Here is a 20,592-nt window from a genome sequence, read left to right as displayed (position 1 = left end):
GCACATCTCACCAAAGTGATTGATGAATTCAATTATCATATTTTGGATAGCTGATTGAAAGAAGTTCATCCTGATGAAAGGTTTATTGTAAAAATAGCAGGAAAATAATCAATAATATTGGTGACGGTTTGAGGAACATCAATAAAAGATTGAGAAAAAGATTTAAAAAGCTTGTGATATCATATGCGAGCAGCTTCTGATATAGTGTAGTAAAATAAATCAATGGAATATCACTTTCTAAAAAATTTGAAGGTTTTTTTTTATTGTGTCTTCAATATATCAACAGATAATTATTCACACCCACTATCTATGCATTTTATATTAGATAACGTTTAGGGTAACTGCTCGTTTATGACATTACAAATCAAAAGCTTACAATTCAAATAACTTCCTTCATCTTCGATGGCTTTACCTGAAACCTTCACCAATATATCTAATTAGTTTTTCTGGTATTTTTACAACTTATCAACTCAATTATTATCAACGTTGTTTAACAAATTTAACACTTAATGGATGTCACTTCATTATTTATCAATACAGCCTTTTTGATGATTTTTTTAAATTGCAACAGGACAATGTAAATGACCTCAATCACAGATCAAGCTTGTCTGTCTGTCTGCCACTCTCTTTACCAACTATTCAACTCTTCAAAACAAAAGTAATTTATTCCCGAGGCCCGTCCCGATTCTCGGCAGACCTTGCGGCTCACACCTATCTTTCCTCCTCCGTGTTATCTTATCCTGTAACATAACACCAACGCATTAATGTTCTGTGGTTTAACCACCCAATGGATTTATAGAATTATATTTGGAAACAAAAACTTGGCTTCCAGTCTAGACGACATGACATATAATCCTTTTCTAAAGATACATTCCCACTCGATAAACAATCTTGGTAATTATTTTAGTGATACAATGCATCAGAAAGAATGGGAATGTGGTCTGAACCTGTTGTAAAAAAAAAGGTAAAGACACAACAAAGTGACATTTATCTTCAAAAGGGGGCATGATATCTACAAATGCTAAATATATTTGATAAAAATTGATTAAAAATGATAATTTTCTTGACTTTGATCCATAAAGTTTAGAATTTACATCTGCACCGGGATCAGCAATGCACTCATGACCATTGGCAATAAATATATCTACATTTGCCACTCCCCACCCAAGTGTGGAAAATGGGTACCTGGTATCAAGGAATTCTTGAATATTCGTGCTCCTGATCAGGGTATCCACGCTAAAGCCAGGTTAATAGTATGCACGCACTTAAAAGAGACATTGTCTTTTAAAAGTATGTTGCTTATCATTATCATTGTATAGATTTACCCACATGAATCAGTTTAACATTCACAGGAAGTAACTGTATTTAAATGGAGGATGTGTCTGATTTGATTTATAGGTTTATCAAAAAAGCTGAATGACAGATCTATAAGTAAACCTGACACTTTTTTGCTAAGATTTGTTTTAAGTATTTAGTATGTGATAAACAACCATCCCTTCAGCAAGAAATTAATCCACATTGTGCTGCACTCAACCCAGGTGAGGTAAATTATGCTGCATTTATTGTAGAACAGTTAGAGACTTCCCATAAAGAGGTGTAATAATGCTGGTATATTAGGTGTGAAGTGTTATATAAGCAAGAGGAATTATCATTATGTAAAATAAAAATAAAAATATGCAGCAAAATCCTCTTAGCTTCAGAATGTGACAGGGTTTTGGTTTGAATAAACCCAAGGCTATTGACTCCAAGCAAATGATTTAGCAAAAGTCAAAGTAAGATACTGATCAGTTTCTCTGAATCCTTCTGCTTCGTCAAATCCCTCCGATGACTTCACTCGAAATTAATTATCATGAACACCAAGAAAACACAACTAACCTACTTATCCTACAGTGTATATTCACTCCTAAATAACTCTTATTTATGTTCTGGGAACACATTCTTAGTTTTTTCTCCTGCAAATTATGAGCTTGGAACAGGGGCATCTGAATGGAGTGGGTGCGAGGTCTTTCCAAAACCATGTACAAAAACAATAAAATGATCATCTGATTTTTTGCATGGTCTGCATCTCCCCGCTTTAAAACTCGCCGTGTCAGTGTAGAAATGCCCTTACGCAATGCACTTACGCGTGCTGCTAAGGGCGTGTTCATGCGCATGCGATGCACGAAAGTGTGGTGTTAAGGGCGTTCTTGCATCAACACAACAAACTGTTCCATTGCCCCTGTGGAACAAACATTCTAGACAATTATCGAGATTTATTCAGAATTATTATCAACTCAAGAATAAAACTCTTCCAAGCTACCAAAGTCAAGGTCTGCAAGTACTTCAATCATAATATATTCAACGTCTAATTAGAATAAGCATGAAAATTAAACTTAGAACATGACATCATGAATATGCAGTAGGTGAGCTGATGTCATTTCCCCCTTTCCTTTTAACTTAACGTTCCTTTTTTATGTAGTATACAGTCATAATTATTTCATATCTTCAAACATGAGCATATAACATGTCTCCCTTGTAACAACATAATTAGCAGCGATGTTTATCTTACACATTAAAACTGTGGTAAATCCTACTTTTACATTCGTGAAGGACAAAATTGGAATAAACCCAATTTCATATTAGATCTAAGAATAAGTATGGGAGATGATATCACCAACTCACTTTTTGCATATTCATGAAGACATGCATAAAACCTTTGAACAGAAATAATGCAAAACTTAAAAATGTAATTAAACTTTGTTATTCCTCATCCAATTTTGATGGAATGTTCAGTATTTTTTTTCTAACTTTACTTTTTGTTCAAATCATATAATTTTCAGCCTGGAGTACCCCTTAAAGAGGTACATTTAAAGGACAAGTCCACCCCAAAAAAAAGTTGATTTGAACAAAAAGATAAAAATCTAACAAGCATAACACTGAAAATTTTATCAAAATCGGATGTAAAATAGGAAAGTTATGACATTTTAATCCTGGTTGGCATGCAAATGAGGAGACTGATGAAGTCATCCACTCACTATTTCTTTTGTATTTCATGAGATGAAATATTCTAATTTTCTCCTCATTGTCAAGTAAAACAAAGATAAATTCCTTCCTGAATATATAGAATTAGCATTATTTTAATACTATATGGTTCAGTCAAGTAGGTCCTTGTTGTCAAATATGTAAAAAATGAAATATTGTATAATTCAAACAATAACAAACAAAAGAAATAGTGAGGGACATCATCGACTGTTTCATTTGCATGTCAAAAAATAAGCAAAACATTAACTGTCATAACTTTCTTATTTCACATCTGATTCTAATGAAATTTTAAGCATTATGCTACTCTGATTTTTCTCTATTTATTCAAATCAATATTTTTCTGGGGTGGACTTGACCTTTAAAGTTTGTTTGTGAGGAATAGAGTGTTTGCCAATCCATTATGACTGGACAGTTTAAAACCACTCCCTTAAGACGACACCTGCCAAAACTCTAAACTTCATCCTTCGTTCAGGGGATATCTATCAAAGGCCTTACCCTTAACCCATGGGTTACTGAATTCTCTAATTCCCATAGACTTTATACAAGGATCTCACTCTTCAGGAAGGAAACTGGTTAACAACATGTTCAAATGAAAACTCTTTCTTTAATCTTGACTGTTGAATCTAAACCTCTTAACATGGGGATGGTAATGACCGTGCTTTATACTTTTTTTCTCATAGTATCAAATGAAATATAGGCCTTCTGCAAAGTGCTAGCCAAGTTGGCAGTATACATCTTTCGTACTGAGTGTCTGATAGAAAATACATTTTTTTTTTACATGAAGGATTTTTGAAGTTTGCTTGCTTTAACAGGTCAACCTCATCTTTTGTTTCAAATCTCCCTTTCTTCTTTCATTATTTCACTATAAATTTCTGAGTCTGATGTAGTTTGAAGATAAATAGTGGTTTCAAATTCCTCTTTTTCTTTCACTAAAAATTCTGAGTCTGAGTAAAGTTTTATGATAAACAATTCTGTTTCAAAGCCACTTTTTTCTTTCCCTATTGCACGAAAAAAGTTGGACTTTGAGTCAGTTTTAGGATAAATTATTCCGATTAAAAATCCTTTGTTAAGTATCAATTTAAAAATCTTATTCCCATAACTCTTTTCTTTTATTTCTTGATTTTTTTTCCTTTTGTATATTTAAACTTCTTCCTGAATATGTTGAATTCTATCTAGATGATCAGTTGCTCAATTATTTTATCTGATTAAATAACAAGATATATACCCTTATAATTTTTTTCTCAAAGTTTTATTTAAATCGAGTGCAGATCATGCCTTCGATACTTCAAATATAAAATTTCATATTCAAAGCAAAATAGGAGGCCTAATATTTTTGTTTGTTTTGGTGTTAACTTTGAAAGAGAATCCTAAAGTAGGCCTATGAGTCAATTTCCTTGCCCAATGGTCATTTCTGTCTGTCCACTCTAATGTCCAAGAATACCTGGTGTAGATAGATACTTGGCCAACCAGTGGGTACACCCGAGGCTAGCCAACAAGTTACCATAGAAACCAAACAGACATCGAGTAACAAAACTAATTCTTTACTCATCAAGACAGCTAAAGTCGGTTTGCTTTGCCATCCACGGTAGGCATGGTGAGACTGAATTACTTTATATTTAAAATACTTTTTTAGTTCTTCATAACAATAATAATAACTATGTTTTATTTACCCAGGGTAGCCACTTCAGTTAGAAAACTGCTCTACCAGCGGGCCCTGCATAACATAATATGTTATTATTACCCTTCTCCAATCTAAATGCCGAGCACCTACCAAGAAGACAGAAGGTCCTATTTTTGAAAGTCTTTGGTATGACTCGGCCAGGGATCGAACCCACGACCTCACGTTCATGAGGCGGGCGCTCTACTACTCATGCGTTTCATGGATAAAGCTTTCTTTTCTCTTAAAGACTCAGACCGAAGCTGAAAGTGAAATTAACAAATTGGAAATATCTAAGATACATAGTATGGCAATATAAGTTCATATTACCAGGTTCCGACAATAGGCTTTAAATATGAAGCTTCTTTATGGCCCAATCTCTCTCTTCTCTTCTCTTTCTCTCTCTCTCTCTTCTCTTTCTCTCTCTCCATCTCTCACTCCTTTGAATTATCTGTCTATCTCTTTCTCTCTCAACCTTTCTTCTCTCTCTTTCTCTCCCCATCTTTCCATCTCCCTATTTATTTCTCTCTTACTTCCATCCATCTCCATTTCTCACATCACCTAGTGCTAATTACCCACCCCCCTTTATCACATTCTTTGTTTGTTCCAGAAATCTTTCTCCTCACTGACTTACAATTTATATCTAAATGTGTTCTCATATTGATTCTATCCAGAAATGAAACAATTTTTCATTTTAAAACAAAAACAAGAAAAAGCATTTCCTGAGATTCTCCAAGGAAACCGAGCAAACCTGAAAAAACTTCACATGATTTGACGGCCCAAAAAAACATACCTGCATTGATCGACAAGAAGCGTGATAAATGTATTTGGACCTCGAGCAATGGTTTGCCAAACAGTTGCTAATGGATGAAGAATGAATAGAAAACATTAGACTATGCAATGCAAACTATTATTGAAGCCTTGAAATTCATGAAAACAAAGACGCGCCTCGGTCTAAAAGCATTTAGCAACATGAATATTGCCCTCTTTACAAGGTGGTCTGGGTTAGTCTCGTCTGCTGTGCAAACCCTTCACTCAATTTAAGGGTCTGAATGTTGAGCCTATAATGCCTTGTGTACAGAAGGCCAAAACAGCAAGGTTTTGTGTGTGTTAGTCTTTGCATTGAGACCCAACCATCAAAGTTTCAATCAGGGTCTGTGCCTGCAGACTAGGGTTAGTCTGGTTTGGGTATTTTGTATTTCATAGCGATATACCTCCCTTCTTCCTTGACTGCAGCATAGGTGATAATCAGACATAAACTGATAACTTCTGATAATAATAAGAATAAATTCTAATGAAATTAAGAGGTAAACTAATACATGATAAGCTACACCATGCAAACCTTTCTACTTTTTAAAAATTCAAACCGATATTATTTATAATAAGAATGCAGCACCATGACAAATTCTTTCATTCTGAGTTGAGTTTCTTTCATCTCTCTAACAGCATGCCAGTAACTTATATCTTCCATTAAATCAAAAATTTATGAAGCACCTCAATAAATAGTTCTTGATTAATGTCCGTGTCATTTCCTTTAAAATGTCAGGTTTATCACGAAGCAAATATAGCCTAAAGAGGAAGGAATCATTGATCATCCAAACGCTAAATTCAAAATATTCTGCAGGGGAAAAGGTCAACAGGCGATCACTTTTTAAAAATTAAAAACGCTGAGAGACCTCAAGACTGAAGGATTGATGAATCAGGAGGAGTGTTTCATGAAAATAGATCTTGTCAATGATTTACACTGAAAAGTGAAAACTGTGATAAGCTACTAAAATCCACGTATCTGATTGGCTATCTGTCCATCAAAACAACTGCTCCCAGAATGCAACATTGGGGGTTTTCCCATTTTCAGCAATTAAACTTTTTCAACTCAACTAAATCAAGCAATCATCAACGACAGTAACTTAGGGGTAAAAAATATCTTATTTCATTTGGATTGATTTCCAAGGTGTTGTTTCATCTTTCTGCTGCCTACTCAATAGGTGGTTTCAGACCGCCTCGAAGTTCGCCAGTTCCAGGTATTCTCTGATCGGGAAATTTACCCCGATCAGAAAATACCAGGTATTTTGGCGGTGTGAAAGCAAACTACGCGTAATATCCCCGAAAGAAAATACCCGATAAATAGTAGGTACTTGGCGAAATTACGAGAACTTTCGCGGGGATTTTTCCAAGGTCGTGGGTATTTTGGCGGTCTGAAAGCAAATTACGGGAACTTTTAGCCCAGCGTGTCGTTGGGTGCGGCGCCGTGCATGGGTTGCTGCTGGGCTAGTGATTTTGAATTTCGCGCCTTGCTGCTTATCAGACCATACCGCGCACGCTTGTAACTTCAGGAACTTATCCCGAAGGGTATGTTTCAGGGCGGTGTGAATGCAGGAATAATTAATGGGTATTTTTCAGCCTAAAAAAGTTCTCGTAATTTAACGGGGATTCTTGTGATCGAGGCGGTTTGAAACCACCTATTATCGATTTGGGTAGTGTCACACAAACTGTAAGCAAATATTGGTTCCTAAATTGAAAATAAAGTTGGGTCATGTGTATTAATTTTACCATAAATAAACATAGTTTCGAAATATTTTGATTTAAGTATTGGATGTGCAATATATTGAACGATCATTTATTTTACGTATCCAAGCAATTGTATTCTAACTGATGATGGTTGAAATAAATGAATTGAAAAATTAATAGTTCATAAAAACGTTATATATGAACAGGTTGATCATGGTTTGTTTCAATCTTAAATAGAGAGAATATTCTCATTAAAAAAAGCGTTTTTAGGGGGATTTTACGGGTTAAAGAGTTAATTTGATTCAATTCAAAGAATATTTCCAATTTTTTTTAATTTTTTATTCTCAATTGTTAATGTAAATTCATCATGTAGATGTTAATATAAAAGTAAGTTCAGTTATTGATTCTTTGTGAATATTTTAGACTTTTTGTATACAAAGCCCCCTCTGTCATTATATTGTTAAATTTCTTTAAAAAAGGACATTTTGAACACTTCTCTTACAAATTTAGTGATTGTATATAAACACTCCTGCAAAATCGTAAACTACATCCATAAAAAAAAAAAAATTGTTTATAACATCCATACCATAACTATTTATGGAGATACACATATATATAATGTTGTAATGAAGCAGAACAGAGACTGATACTTTTGGGTAGTTAACAAAACTTAAAAGGGACTTTAAACCTCTGAAAAACTTCTATGCATTAAAGATATAAATTCTAACACCCAGACCTCCTCCTTTCCCTTGGTGGATGCCAAAGGCAACGAGAGCATGTGTTGCCAATTTGCGGCATGTGTGTGCTGAGTGACCTGCATTCCTAAGGATCTGTGATATTATTAACCGATATGCCTCATTTCACTGTCTAAGCACCTCATTATTTCACAAACCGATGATAGAAAGTATTTGATGTCTTTGACAAGATGGATTATTAAAAATCTAGTTAGGCTTTATTGAAAGGCCATGAACTCTACACACCGATCTGAAAAACAATGAAGTATATTTCATATATTAATATATTTATAATCAAACAAACCATTTTTAACTCTGCGAAATACCTCACAATTCTCCTTCCATTTGATAAAACATTAAAAACATTTAATTCAAATTTTCCTCAACATAACTGATGGAATGCAATGTTTCTTTCTGATAGAAAGGAAACAATCTGCTGTATAAATGTATTAATCAATTTAATGAGCCTAAATCTTAGGATGTCATTTTTTCAAGCAATCTCCTTATGATAACAATCCTTCTCCTGCTACTTGTAAATGACTTTATATTATGGTAGTGGATCTTTTTTTGTGTGTGTTTAAAGGAATGCTCCGGGCTGAAAATGGTATGATTTAAACAGATAAAGAAAAATCAGACAAACAAAACACTGAAAATTTGATCAAAATTGGACAACGAATTACAAAGTTATGGCATTTCAAAGATTTGCATTATTCCAGTGAAACAGTTGTAGGCATGTCTTCATGAATATTCAATGAGCAATTTGATGTCATATCCCCACTTATTATTTTGTATATTATTATATAAAATTTGGTTTATTCAAATTTTTTCTACCAAGAACCGAAAAAATTGGATTGACAACTGATTAGGTGCATTAGATATTCATTGCTGCAACTTATTTCATTATAGAGGAGACACATTATTCACACATGTATGAAAAAATGAAACAATTATGATTTCATATAATAACATAAGAAAAAGGAATGTGGGGATGTGACATCATCAGCCCACCTAATGAATATTCATGATGACGTGCATATAACTATTTTCACAAAATAATGCTTAACTTTGAAATTCAATAACTTTGTTATTTGTAATCCGATTTTGTTGAAATTTTCAGCATTTTGTTCTGTGAATTTTACTCTATTTATTTATATATAAATAATTTCAGCCTGGGGTATCCCTTTAATTGTATTTTTGAACACTTTATCTATGATTCATGCCTAAAACAGTAGATAATATTATGTTTGTTAATGTTATGTTATGAAAAGATGTTTTATTCGAATGACAGGAATGCATGCAGAAGAGAACAATAAATCAAATCAAATCAAAAGTGTAAAAACTGATAAGTATACATGTTGATAATTATGATTGAAGGATTTGCAACGGTGAGCCTACTAGCTATAAAGTTGGCAAGCAATTTTGATCAAGGATTGGGCAAACGCTTAGACAAATTGTTGATCAACCAATTAAGCTACATTTAACCAGTAAATAATATAAAATAATTTGTTAAAGAAATAAAAAGGAATTCCCATTTGGAGCAGAAAGTGTGAAAATTGATTATTCAACCAACCTTTATCATGTAATTGCCGATGTTGTCTTCCAAGAATAGCTACTTGTTGTTTCACGGCAAATCAGGATCACCCTCTGCAAAGAGATTTAAAAAAAAATTGATTGTAAAGTTATTACTATCTCCATGACAATATTAAAGAGAAATTCCAGTAGTTGCAGTAAACACTGATTTCATGAGAAAGTCTGTAAAACCAGGCTTAATTGTCAGTATATCATCGAGGATCTAGATCTGGTACAGTTACATAAACTGAACTTTGTGATATCTTGAAATCTACGCTGAAAAATGTTCAGACTGAACTTTCCCAACGCAGATAAGCGCACGTGGGACAGTGTATAATTATTGCTTTGAGCGTCGGGCCCGACGCTCTACCCGAATCCTGTGCTTATTTGCTGATTTCTCAGCAATTACACAATTTCTTCCAGAATCCTTTGGCACATGCGTTTTATTTATACAAACGGACACTTTGGTGGTCATTTCATTGGATTCTGTACGAACTCATTTTGATATCGTTACCAAAACTAGCATTTACCTTTAACCAAGTATCCAAGCTCAATGAAATACAATTACAAGAAGAGACCGTGAAGTGATATCACTATTGTGGGGGATAGTAGTTTTTCATTTAGATATGTACCACTACCGCCCCTCCCTCTCCCTCACTCAAAAAGGGGGCGTTAACCGTCAATAGCTCAGTCGGTAGAGCGGGGGATTCGTATTCCGGTGACCCCGGTTCGATTCCCACTTGGTGCGCTAGTGCCCTTTGGTATTAAAGGCATTAATCCTCAGTACCAGGTCCTTCGGAGAGGACCTTAAGCCGTCGGTCCTCTGGTTGCTTGCTTACAAGCATTTATGCTTTCTTAGCAATCAGGTAAAACAATCACAACCACCACAATAAAAGGGCTGGCAACGCTTATGGGGGTATTGAGGGATGTTTTTGTTTATTTCTCATTGTCTTATGATATATGTCTTGATCAAAGTATCAATATGTCTGGATATAGAGGTAGTGTGAGGGTTAAGACAGGAATTGGTATTTATGTTGTGGTATCTAAGTGTGTCAGCAACCCAACTAGGACTCTGATTGACTCATAGCGAAGACCAGTTCACACTCAACGATAAATCCCAATTAAATCCCAAAGTGCATATCTGGACTCTTAAATGTACATGTAGTTTTAAAAAATGTCAAGCTAGCTCTGATGCCATTTCTGTTTCTTCTTTCTTTAAAATTTAACTTATTTTCAATTTTGTATTACTTTGTCAATACAGCATTACAAGATTGCTTTTATCTTTTAAATTGGCATTGTTTAAAGCTTGCCTTTGCGGTTATCATTACCTTTTCATATTTGTATACACAGCTCATGCATACATTTTGCCATTTATTCATTGCCTTGAATAACAAGCCCAACGCACTTGAAAATTAGGTAAATAAACAAAACATTGTAATTCTTCTCTCCATTTTTTATAACGTTGTTAGTGTGAACATGCAATGGTTTATGCTCACCATTAGTTAGGTTTTCTTAACATAATTATACTACTAAATTCTGCTTTTCAGACTCCAGTATTTTAGTCCAGTTTTATCAAATGAGGATTTTTTTTACTGTGTAAATCTTCACAATTTGAGAACTAACCCTGCTTCTTTCTACATGCAGGAACACACAGTCCCATCCATACTCATGGCACGGGTTTCCTGTAATGCCCAAAGTTAGAGTGAAATGAAATGGGTTAAGAAAATTTATCTTGTGTGAAAAGTATATGCCAGTAGATGTTTGGTAAAAATTATTTTAAACCTTCCAAATATTGTATACGATTAAACTTCAAGTGTAAAGAGGGTTAAGTCATGTCTCTCAGTGCGATTTACTCCGCAGGGGAAAGCTATCACTTACATGCCACCAAAATAGCAAGAAGAATTTCAGCAGGAGTGACCTGCAAGAATTTTAATGCATTCGGATCCCATCTTCGCCAGAAGTCAGTGTGTTAATACTAAATTTTAGTTACTAATACTTGTACACTCTAAAAAAAAAAACTAATCAAAATTAGCATGTTTTAGACATTTCAGTGTTATTTCTAGTCAAATGTGACTAGAAAATATTAAAATGTGAACAGTTTTACCAAGCTAGTCCTTTCTTCTTATCATTTTGCACAATTTTCTCTTTCAGAGTAATATGAAAAACCTCATACATAAAATCAAGACAAGTTAATGCAGGAAGATATAAGATACTCTTTAGCATGCACTGCTGCATATTTATATCAAAAGATGTCACTTCATTGAACAAGGACTACAGGGCCCCCGTCTTACAAAGAGTTACGAATCAATCATAACTCTATGGAAATCCATCAGTGTCCTAAAAAAAATTTACAGGAAATTTGCAAAATGTCTTTTGTAAACAAATGAGAACACACCAAATTGTCAAGAAATCAATGAATTTATGGATATACATTCATATCTAGATTTTTTTTTGGAACTGATCGGATCAATCTCAACTCTTTGTAAGACGGGCCCCAGGACTGAATAAACATGGTGGATAACACAACTACATCCAAAAGAAATTATCCATTCATGTTCCTTGAAGGATAACTACCATAATTTATATGGCAGTTTAATTACAGCCCCCCCCCCCCCGACACTATTTAGTTCCAGTAGCCAAATGTCCATCTTAATAATCGTCCATCTTAATAATCGTCTCAATTCAGCGTGATGGTTCAAGCCCTTGATCTCGTGGAGCCCAGCTAATCACATCCACATACATGACTTGTATTCCATGATGTACATGTCATGGATTGGATTTAAGAGTGAGATGTAATATCATTTATAAGAAATCAAAGTTGTAAGAGATAACGAAGAGTAGGGGAGATCGGGGTTAGTTGGAACATTGTAATTTTCTTTAACGCCTGTAAAATAAATTTATGCAATACTGCCCTCAATTTATTATGCTATTAATAATACAACAGTGTTGTATCATTAATAGCAATGAATTGAGGGCAGTATTGCATAAATTTATTTTACAGGCGTTAAAGAAAATTACAATGTTTCAACTTACCCCGCGTTCCAACTAACCCCAATCTCCCCTAGTGTCAATCAGGGGAAAATGAAGGAAGAGAACACCAAAAAATGAATTAACCAAAAAAAAAAAAAAACACTGTAATTGCAATTCCTCACAAAGGCAACTCTGCCCTAAGTCAAGTCTCTTTAGAACACATAAATCTTTCCATCTACGCAAACAATTGACTTAGAAGATTTAATTCAAATTCAAATTCATTTATTTCTACATCTCCAAAAACAAGCAAGATACAATACATCAAGATAAATCAATCAAATGATTCCATAATAAAGTAAAATAACAATTTAAATTAAAAAATTTGGACAACTAAATAATAAAATACATTACAATACATAAGGTAATGAATGGAATATGTGAGGGAGTAGCAAAAAGAAATTAGGCATATCTTTGCTACTCCCTGATGAACTTTCATTACTGAAAAATATTCCAATTAACACGTTTTGCATGTTTTTTTCTGAAATAATGATTGGAGTTGGGCAATTACTCAACTATGTTAGGTCTAATTATGCAGAGTCCAATGAACTACTGGTAAAGTATAAAGATTTAGAATAAATATGGAGCGGCTGCAAATAGCAACAAGCAGAGCACAGAATTTTGATTACATCTGTACATATATGAAATTAAAGCTTAAAAGATATGAATTTAAATCTTTTGAGATTTAAAAAATAATTCCTCAAGATTTAGATAAATTAATCTAATGTTTGACTGGTCACTATTCAGATCCACTATAGATTTATCTTAGAGCGTTGAAAGTTAGAGTGTATTGGAGTTGAAAGTGAGATATCATTTATAAGATATCAAGGATGTTTCAAGATACAATAGATAATTGATTTGATGATTATGAAGAAAGAGATCATATCATAAATTAAAAAAAAATTATAGAGAAGAGGAAGAGAAAAATTCACACACATAATATTCATCAAATCTTTTAGTGTTCCAGAGTTTCATTTTCTGACATCATTAAATTTTCTTTTTTCTGGATTTAACTGAATATTATTTATTAATGAGTAGAGTAAAATTTTAGAAAATCTTATACAAGAGCATGCTCTGTTTCATTTTATTCATAGCTGCATTGTAGATTTCAATTAAAATGTTTATTTATGATTTCCTGTGTCATTTGATTTTATCTATAATACTATCTGTCTTTCATTTCATGTTCACATATTTAATTTTTCATTTCATTCTTTTTTTCTATTTAGATACAAGCTATTTAACCATTTCTTTTTTTCATTGCCTTTATATACCTTATTAGCACCTGTATAAATGCCACTCAAAAATCAACTATTAGTTCAATTGCCTTCTAAATCGACTCATGGCTCTTTCAACAACTCATATCCAAAACTTAGCCTTTAGCCATTCCAACCCACACAATAGGTTTCTTATTGAGCTGCATATGTAAAATCATGTCACTAGCAAACCTCAACAAAGTTCATAATAGTTCAATCACCTCTTAATGTTTGTAATTCTTATTGCAGACTATAGGAAATTGACACAGATTGTCATGAAAAAAGAACACGGACTACCCTGGAGATATCCCGCCTACATAATCATTAAACAAGTGAAAGATATAATGCATATCCCACTCTATATTGATGCCTTAAAGCTTAACTTGAGGTTCCTATTTATAGTTCACTTACCTTTTGATTTTAAAACACCCTCTCTCTATCGAATTAATCCATGAACTACTGATTTCTGTATTTTTTTATACTGAGTTATGTGTAATTCCCATAATTATGTTTTGAATGAATGTTGACCATGTTTGTAATTCAGGATCATACATCAGTAAAGTTATTCTTTACGGAAGAGGTTTACAGTGCACCATGTGTAAAGTCCTGGAAGGACTGAGATAAGAAAAGTGGATAGAAATGGAGGTGAATTGGAAAGGCGAGAAAGTGGTTTGATAGTAGATTATTCTATTCAAAATGAGTGTAGTTCTTAAAAGGACTGTAAAGCAGAAGGAGTGGAAAGCTGAGTAGTAGGCAGGCTTGAGTAGGTCAGAGAAGGCTGGCTTGAGTCAGCGAATAGAGTAGTAGCTGGAGCAGAAGAGTAGACTCGACGTTTCGGGCAGGTATTGTCCATCTTCAGGAGTGTCAACAGTCAACCTGCCCGAAACGTCGAGTCTATTCTCCTGTTCCATCTACTACTCCATTCCCCGACTGAAGCCAGCCTTCTCTCACCTACTCAAGCCTTCTTCTCAAGCCTGCCTACTACTCAGATTTCTGGTTAATAATCCTTTTAAGGACAACACTCATTTTGAAAAGAATAATCTACTATCAAACCACTTTCTCGCCTTTCCAATTCACCTCCAATTCTATCCACTTTTCTTATCTTAGTCCCTCCAGGACTTTACACATGGTTTACTGTAAAACTTTTCTGTGATTGCTCATACCATCATGCAAACCTTCAAACATCATCCAAAGTAATTCTTATTCCCGGGGAGGGCACTCGACCAAAAAATTGGTAGGTGTGTGCCGCGGGCGAGACAAAAACCGGGGGCCTTGGAGCGTACTTATTGTAAAAAGGAGGGTCCTCGGAACAGGCTTCGGAAATACAAATGCTTGTGAAAACGGGGGTCCTTGGAACGGGTCGCTTGCGTGTGCATCCCTATGGAACGGGCATACTTGTATGCAGAGCATAAAGTCTTTGATGCAGAGGCCCGGGCGCGGGGTGCGCTCGCGCAGAGGCGATGGTCGGACAGCGCTCAGCGGCCGCTTTTCACCAAAATTCAGCTCATTGTGGCGGATCAATGCGACCGGAACGGCGTTACGAAAAATATGCGAAGCTTTGGAGCCGATTTCTTTCTTCTTTTCTCTCGATAAGCAGAAAATGCTATGCTTCGGAGCGGCTTTCTTAGTTCTTTATCTTAATTAGATGAAAATGCTATGCCCTGGAACGGAAATTTGAGTGTAAAAATGGGGGTCCCCTCCGCGGCACATACCCACTATGCATTATATACTGAGTGCCCCCCCCCCCCCCCGGTTCTTATTCTAGTTGATACCATCTCTAAACAATATTTTTAGTATTAGCAGAGCTGATCTCTCATTCTGTTACCAGCTGAACTCTTTGATTTCCAATGTAACACAGCTATCCTCCCATTGCTCTAGCCGATGGGTCAGTAAATTGATTTCATATAAATTTTGTTTTAAAGGATGTCATTATAATGCAATATTCGAGTGAACATTCCAGCCTTCAGTTTCTTAACACACAATATCTTCTTTGCTTAACACTTATTTCATTGTACGTCATCAAACTCTCGTCCTACATGGATATATGCAGAGCTGCCAAGTTGTATTTTGCATTTTCAGTATTCTTATCCCCCAAAATCAGTATTTTGACAAAAAAATCAGTATTTTTACCGTGTGAGATAAATATTTTGTATTTTTCCCAAAAAAGTGTATTTCATAATAAAATGCTTGGCGCACTCGCCCATCACGGCGCTCAAGCTGCATGCAAGCTAAAATGTGCACTGCTCTTGCAGATGAAAAAAAAAAAAACATTGAAACTTTTGTATATCTCACCCTGGTTTTTACAAAATGATTGAAAAAAAAACAAGTTACCTGAAATTACATTGATCTAATAACCATATTTGTGTACGTTTTATGAAATAGAGACATATAGAGATGATTTTTCTCAATAAATTCGATTTTGTTAAAAACAATATATATATATATTTTGGTTGCAAAAACGTACTAAATACAGAAAAATCGTACTACTTGGCAGCTCTGATATATGACACTCCCTTAGCATGATTGAACCATTAGACATGCGGGTAAAAGAGAAAGAGCCAATTACCATGACACTTCACCCATGCATTACTGTCCATCATCATGCATCTTTGATAAAATAGGCCCTACAAGTGCAAAAATTGAATTAACACTATATCTAAATAGGGATTCCTATATTTATGAAACTTTCTTAAAAGCTAGTTAGCACCCAAGCAATATGACCGATATAACTAGAAGACAACTAGTTGCCAGTTTCTGTGAGTGATGAACCCTCTTATTCCACATTTTCAGAGTGTTTGAGCAATACTCCATCTTATTAAAGGATCCTCCCTCCAGCATTTTCACCCAATACAATTCCGATACTCACTATTCATGGATAAAGGCTCTGTTTCTTCATTATCAGTATTGATAGGTATTGTGAAATAACTGGATGCCGTGCATTTTATTTCAGAAGTATCAAGAGTCAATCCAATTTTATTATTTTCATTCTAGGACAAACTTCAAATGAAGGTAATTTTATAAAATGAACACAAAAGAATAAGTAGGGATGTGCTCATTGCATATTCATATGAAGACATGCATAGAACGGTTTTGCCCAAATAATGCAAAACTTTAAAATAGTTTTGTTATTGCTTGTCTGATATTGATGATATTTTATGTGTTTTTTTTTTTGTCTGATTTTACTTTGACTTTTCAAATCATATTCATCCTGGAGTACCCCATTAAGAAATATTCTGAATCATGAATAATGAGACATCCAAAGAATGACTCCTGAAAATTTTGAAAAATGGAACTTTGTTAGTTTGTTGTTTTCTTTTTCTCTGCAGATATGTTTAGAAGTCCTAAGCATTATTGAAATGTCACAGAATTCTTGAACCTATCTACTACACATTTTCAGAGTGTTACTGTTAGGGAGATATTGTATCCTCCTCTTGAGCAAGATCTATGAACCGTTTAAAGGTTCCTCCCTTTAGCATTATCATCTGATACAGTCTTCAGGATAGGGAAGACGTCATGAATAAAAGACTGATTGGACACAAGGGATTCCCAATGAGTAATGTCAATACCGCTCCAGCTCTGCCGTGGATGCCTATTCACACTCACAAATAAAGAGCAAAGCTCTTCTAGGAGTGTGAAGTAGACCTTTGCATGGTATGAATGTTTGACACTCTAATACACTCTAAATTGCAGGGATTTAAAATAAATACAGATAGACTATAGTTAAGAAAAAATCATATTCTGAATTTAATTTTTTAATCCTTAAGACTTAATTTTCAAATCTCAGAGGATTTAAATTCAAATCCCTCAAGATTTAAAAATTAATTTTTTAATTATTTTTAAAATATCAGAGGATTTAAATTCAAATCCCTCATGATTTACAAATGAATCATTAGAATTAAAACTAAATCCATATTTCAACTGGTTCTTCATAACAGTACAGTCCATCTGGATTAATTTCAAATTTGCAATTTAGAGTGTACAGTAAATGGTCCTGTTCGAGGAATCATGTTTTTTTATTGAATAGAAGCAAATTTCGAAAGGCAAAATGCTTTACATATAAAATAACCCAGAATTTCTTGTGCTACGGTATCAAATACTTGTTCTTTGTTAGCAAAATATATTCAATATTCAAATAATCCACTGTTAAGTAATGAAAAGAAGCAGAAGTGTAAGGATCCGAAGAGAAAATTATTTTCATTTAATTAAATAGTACAAAAAAATGTACTTATCGTCAAGGCCATTGCACAGTTTAAAATGTATCTCCTTTTATTTATCACTAAAACTCATTTTTTTAGCAGTGTGAATTGGTTGTGATGGGTAGTTAAGAGGTCAATATATCTTTTATTCATCTCTAGAATGCTATTATTTACCAGTGTTAATGGGGGTATTCAAGAGGTCAATATATCCTGAAGACAAGAATATCTCTTTTCTATTGTTGTTTATAACACTGAACCTCTATTGTGTCTAATTGTTTCACTCATATGCATACCATGATGCTGTATTCTTACAGTGTGGGGTTCATTTTATATTGAGATAGCTGGATTAAATCATGGTCCACTGTTTCATATATAGGATTTACACAAACATAACTCTATTATTTTTATTTTTTTAAATTAATTTTAACTTATTTTATTTTTATTTATCTTATTTATTTTCATTTTTTTTTTGTTGGGGGGGGGGGTCTTTTCTTTATTCTTTACTGACAAGATAGGATGTCAAACTTAATAAAGAGTGTTAACGGTTCATGAGAATATATTTTCTTATTTTTATTGACAAATTACGAAGTGAAACAAGTTCAAGTATCAAAACCCCTCTGTAGAGTGCTAGGGAATCATGATTTTTTAAATAACAGTTCCACATCTCCTTAAGATAGCAAACATATCATCCATATGTGACCTGCCACCTCAAACCACCCATATGTCACCCAAAGTGAATCTTAAGATTTTTATTAATTAAAAGAGCACATTCTTAAGCTTTAAAAATGATATATCCCTTGCCAAAGTAGATCAACAATAACCCATACAACTACTTGTTTATGAGGTAGAAGAAATTCAGTGACAGCTTCAAAGAATAAGGAGAATTAAGCTGTGATGTTTGGGGTTCCCCCGGGAGTTCCCTCAAGCATGAGATGTGCACAATATACAAATTTCTTTGAAACTTCCAAGAAGTCCCGGAAAATGGTGTCAGACAAACTCATGTATCAATTATTATTTTTGCTTAACCTTACAACTTCAAATTTGACAGTAGGAAGAAGAAATTATTCTTTCAGATAAGCTAATTTTTTTTTCATATTTACATCTGAACACCAAATTACTATTTTGCCTATTTACAGAGAATCTTCCCAGGTGTCTTATTGTTGGTTTGGAGAGGCTGGTCACATATAATAAAATGGATAGTTAATGATACCTAAGAAATATAATCTATAGAATTCTTAAATTGATTATTGTAATACAGTCACAAGAGCAAAAAATTAAATAAAGACAAAAATGGACATCCATTCCAGACAGGGCAAAGTTTCCTCTGCCATGGTTTCCCACAAAAATCAACAAGGTCTTTATGACATAATTGCCTTTTTAGCCAAGTACAGGGATTATAGATGGCTCATTAGGTAATTTAATTATTCAGGCCATTCCAGAACCTCGTAAATATAATCGCCGGTCTGTAAACCAGGGTAGGTACCTAGAAAATGTAATCAAATTCTAATTGATTATTCTACAGAAGGGATTAATCAACTGGAGTGAATACAAATTTGGTTATTGAATTAATTTTTGTGAGTTATCCAAGGCAATAGCATATAGTGTTTAATGTGAAGATTTGGAATAGGTTTATACTTACAAACATACTGGGAGCACACTTTACTACTTACTGGAAAGGGTGGAAATACTGTGAAAAGTGTCTTTCTAAAAGAGATTTATGATTTAAAAAAAAAACAGTAATGAGTAATTTAATAGTTTTAGATTGTATTCAACCAGTTTAGATCATCAGGAGACATCTAAGAAATATAATCAATCCAATATTGATAAATGCTTTTAATACATAAAACCTCTCTTAAATACTTAATTCCTTAATCTTCCATGTAATTCACTTCATCTTTCTACACTGTCTTATTAGTGTTTTCCCCTTTTATATTTTTTCTCCTCACCCCCTTCTGTCTGTCCCTATCTCTCTCTCCCCTCTTTTATCACTGTCTCATTCTCCTTCCTCTTTTCTTCATTCACTTTGTCCTCTACCCCCACCCCTCTCTCTCTCTCATTCTTATTTTTCTCCATTCCAAAAGCAAGCATCTACTTAAATCTGGTTAAGTGGTCATACATCATGTCTTCAATACAGACCAGTGTGATATCCTGATTTATAGCTTGTTAAGAATCCTATCCATCCATTCATGTTAGCATTGGCCAGCAGTATTTCATTCATACCATTTTCTGAGTACAGGGTCTCAGCAGATACAGATCCATGGTGGATGAGAAGGCCTCCCCCTTCCCCCGGACCCCCTTTTTCTGAGGTGCTGAGGACAATGTGTGTGAGTGATTATAACCAGAATATGATACCCGCTCTACCGACTGAGCTATCCCTCCTTCTTAAGGTTTTTTTTTTTTTGGGGGGGGGGGATTAAAATGCCCCAACCCCCTCCCTTTCATCTGGTTAATCCTGGATTCCACCTTGGGTCATGGACAGCTAGTTTCACAGAGTGTTTATCAATAATTCTTAACCTAAAGCTCACATAAGCTGACCTATAGATTTGGTAAAAGTAAAAAAAACATTAATTCAATATTAAAATCTTACAAAAATGTAGTCGACTGTTTCATTATTTTCCATTGAATTT

This window comes from Lytechinus pictus, chromosome 14 (assembly GCF_037042905.1).
Source record: "Lytechinus pictus isolate F3 Inbred chromosome 14, Lp3.0, whole genome shotgun sequence".
Classification (NCBI taxonomy): domain Eukaryota; kingdom Metazoa; phylum Echinodermata; class Echinoidea; order Temnopleuroida; family Toxopneustidae; genus Lytechinus; species Lytechinus pictus.
The sequence above is the reverse complement of the archived record's forward strand: the minus strand, read 5'-3'. Positions refer to the sequence as shown.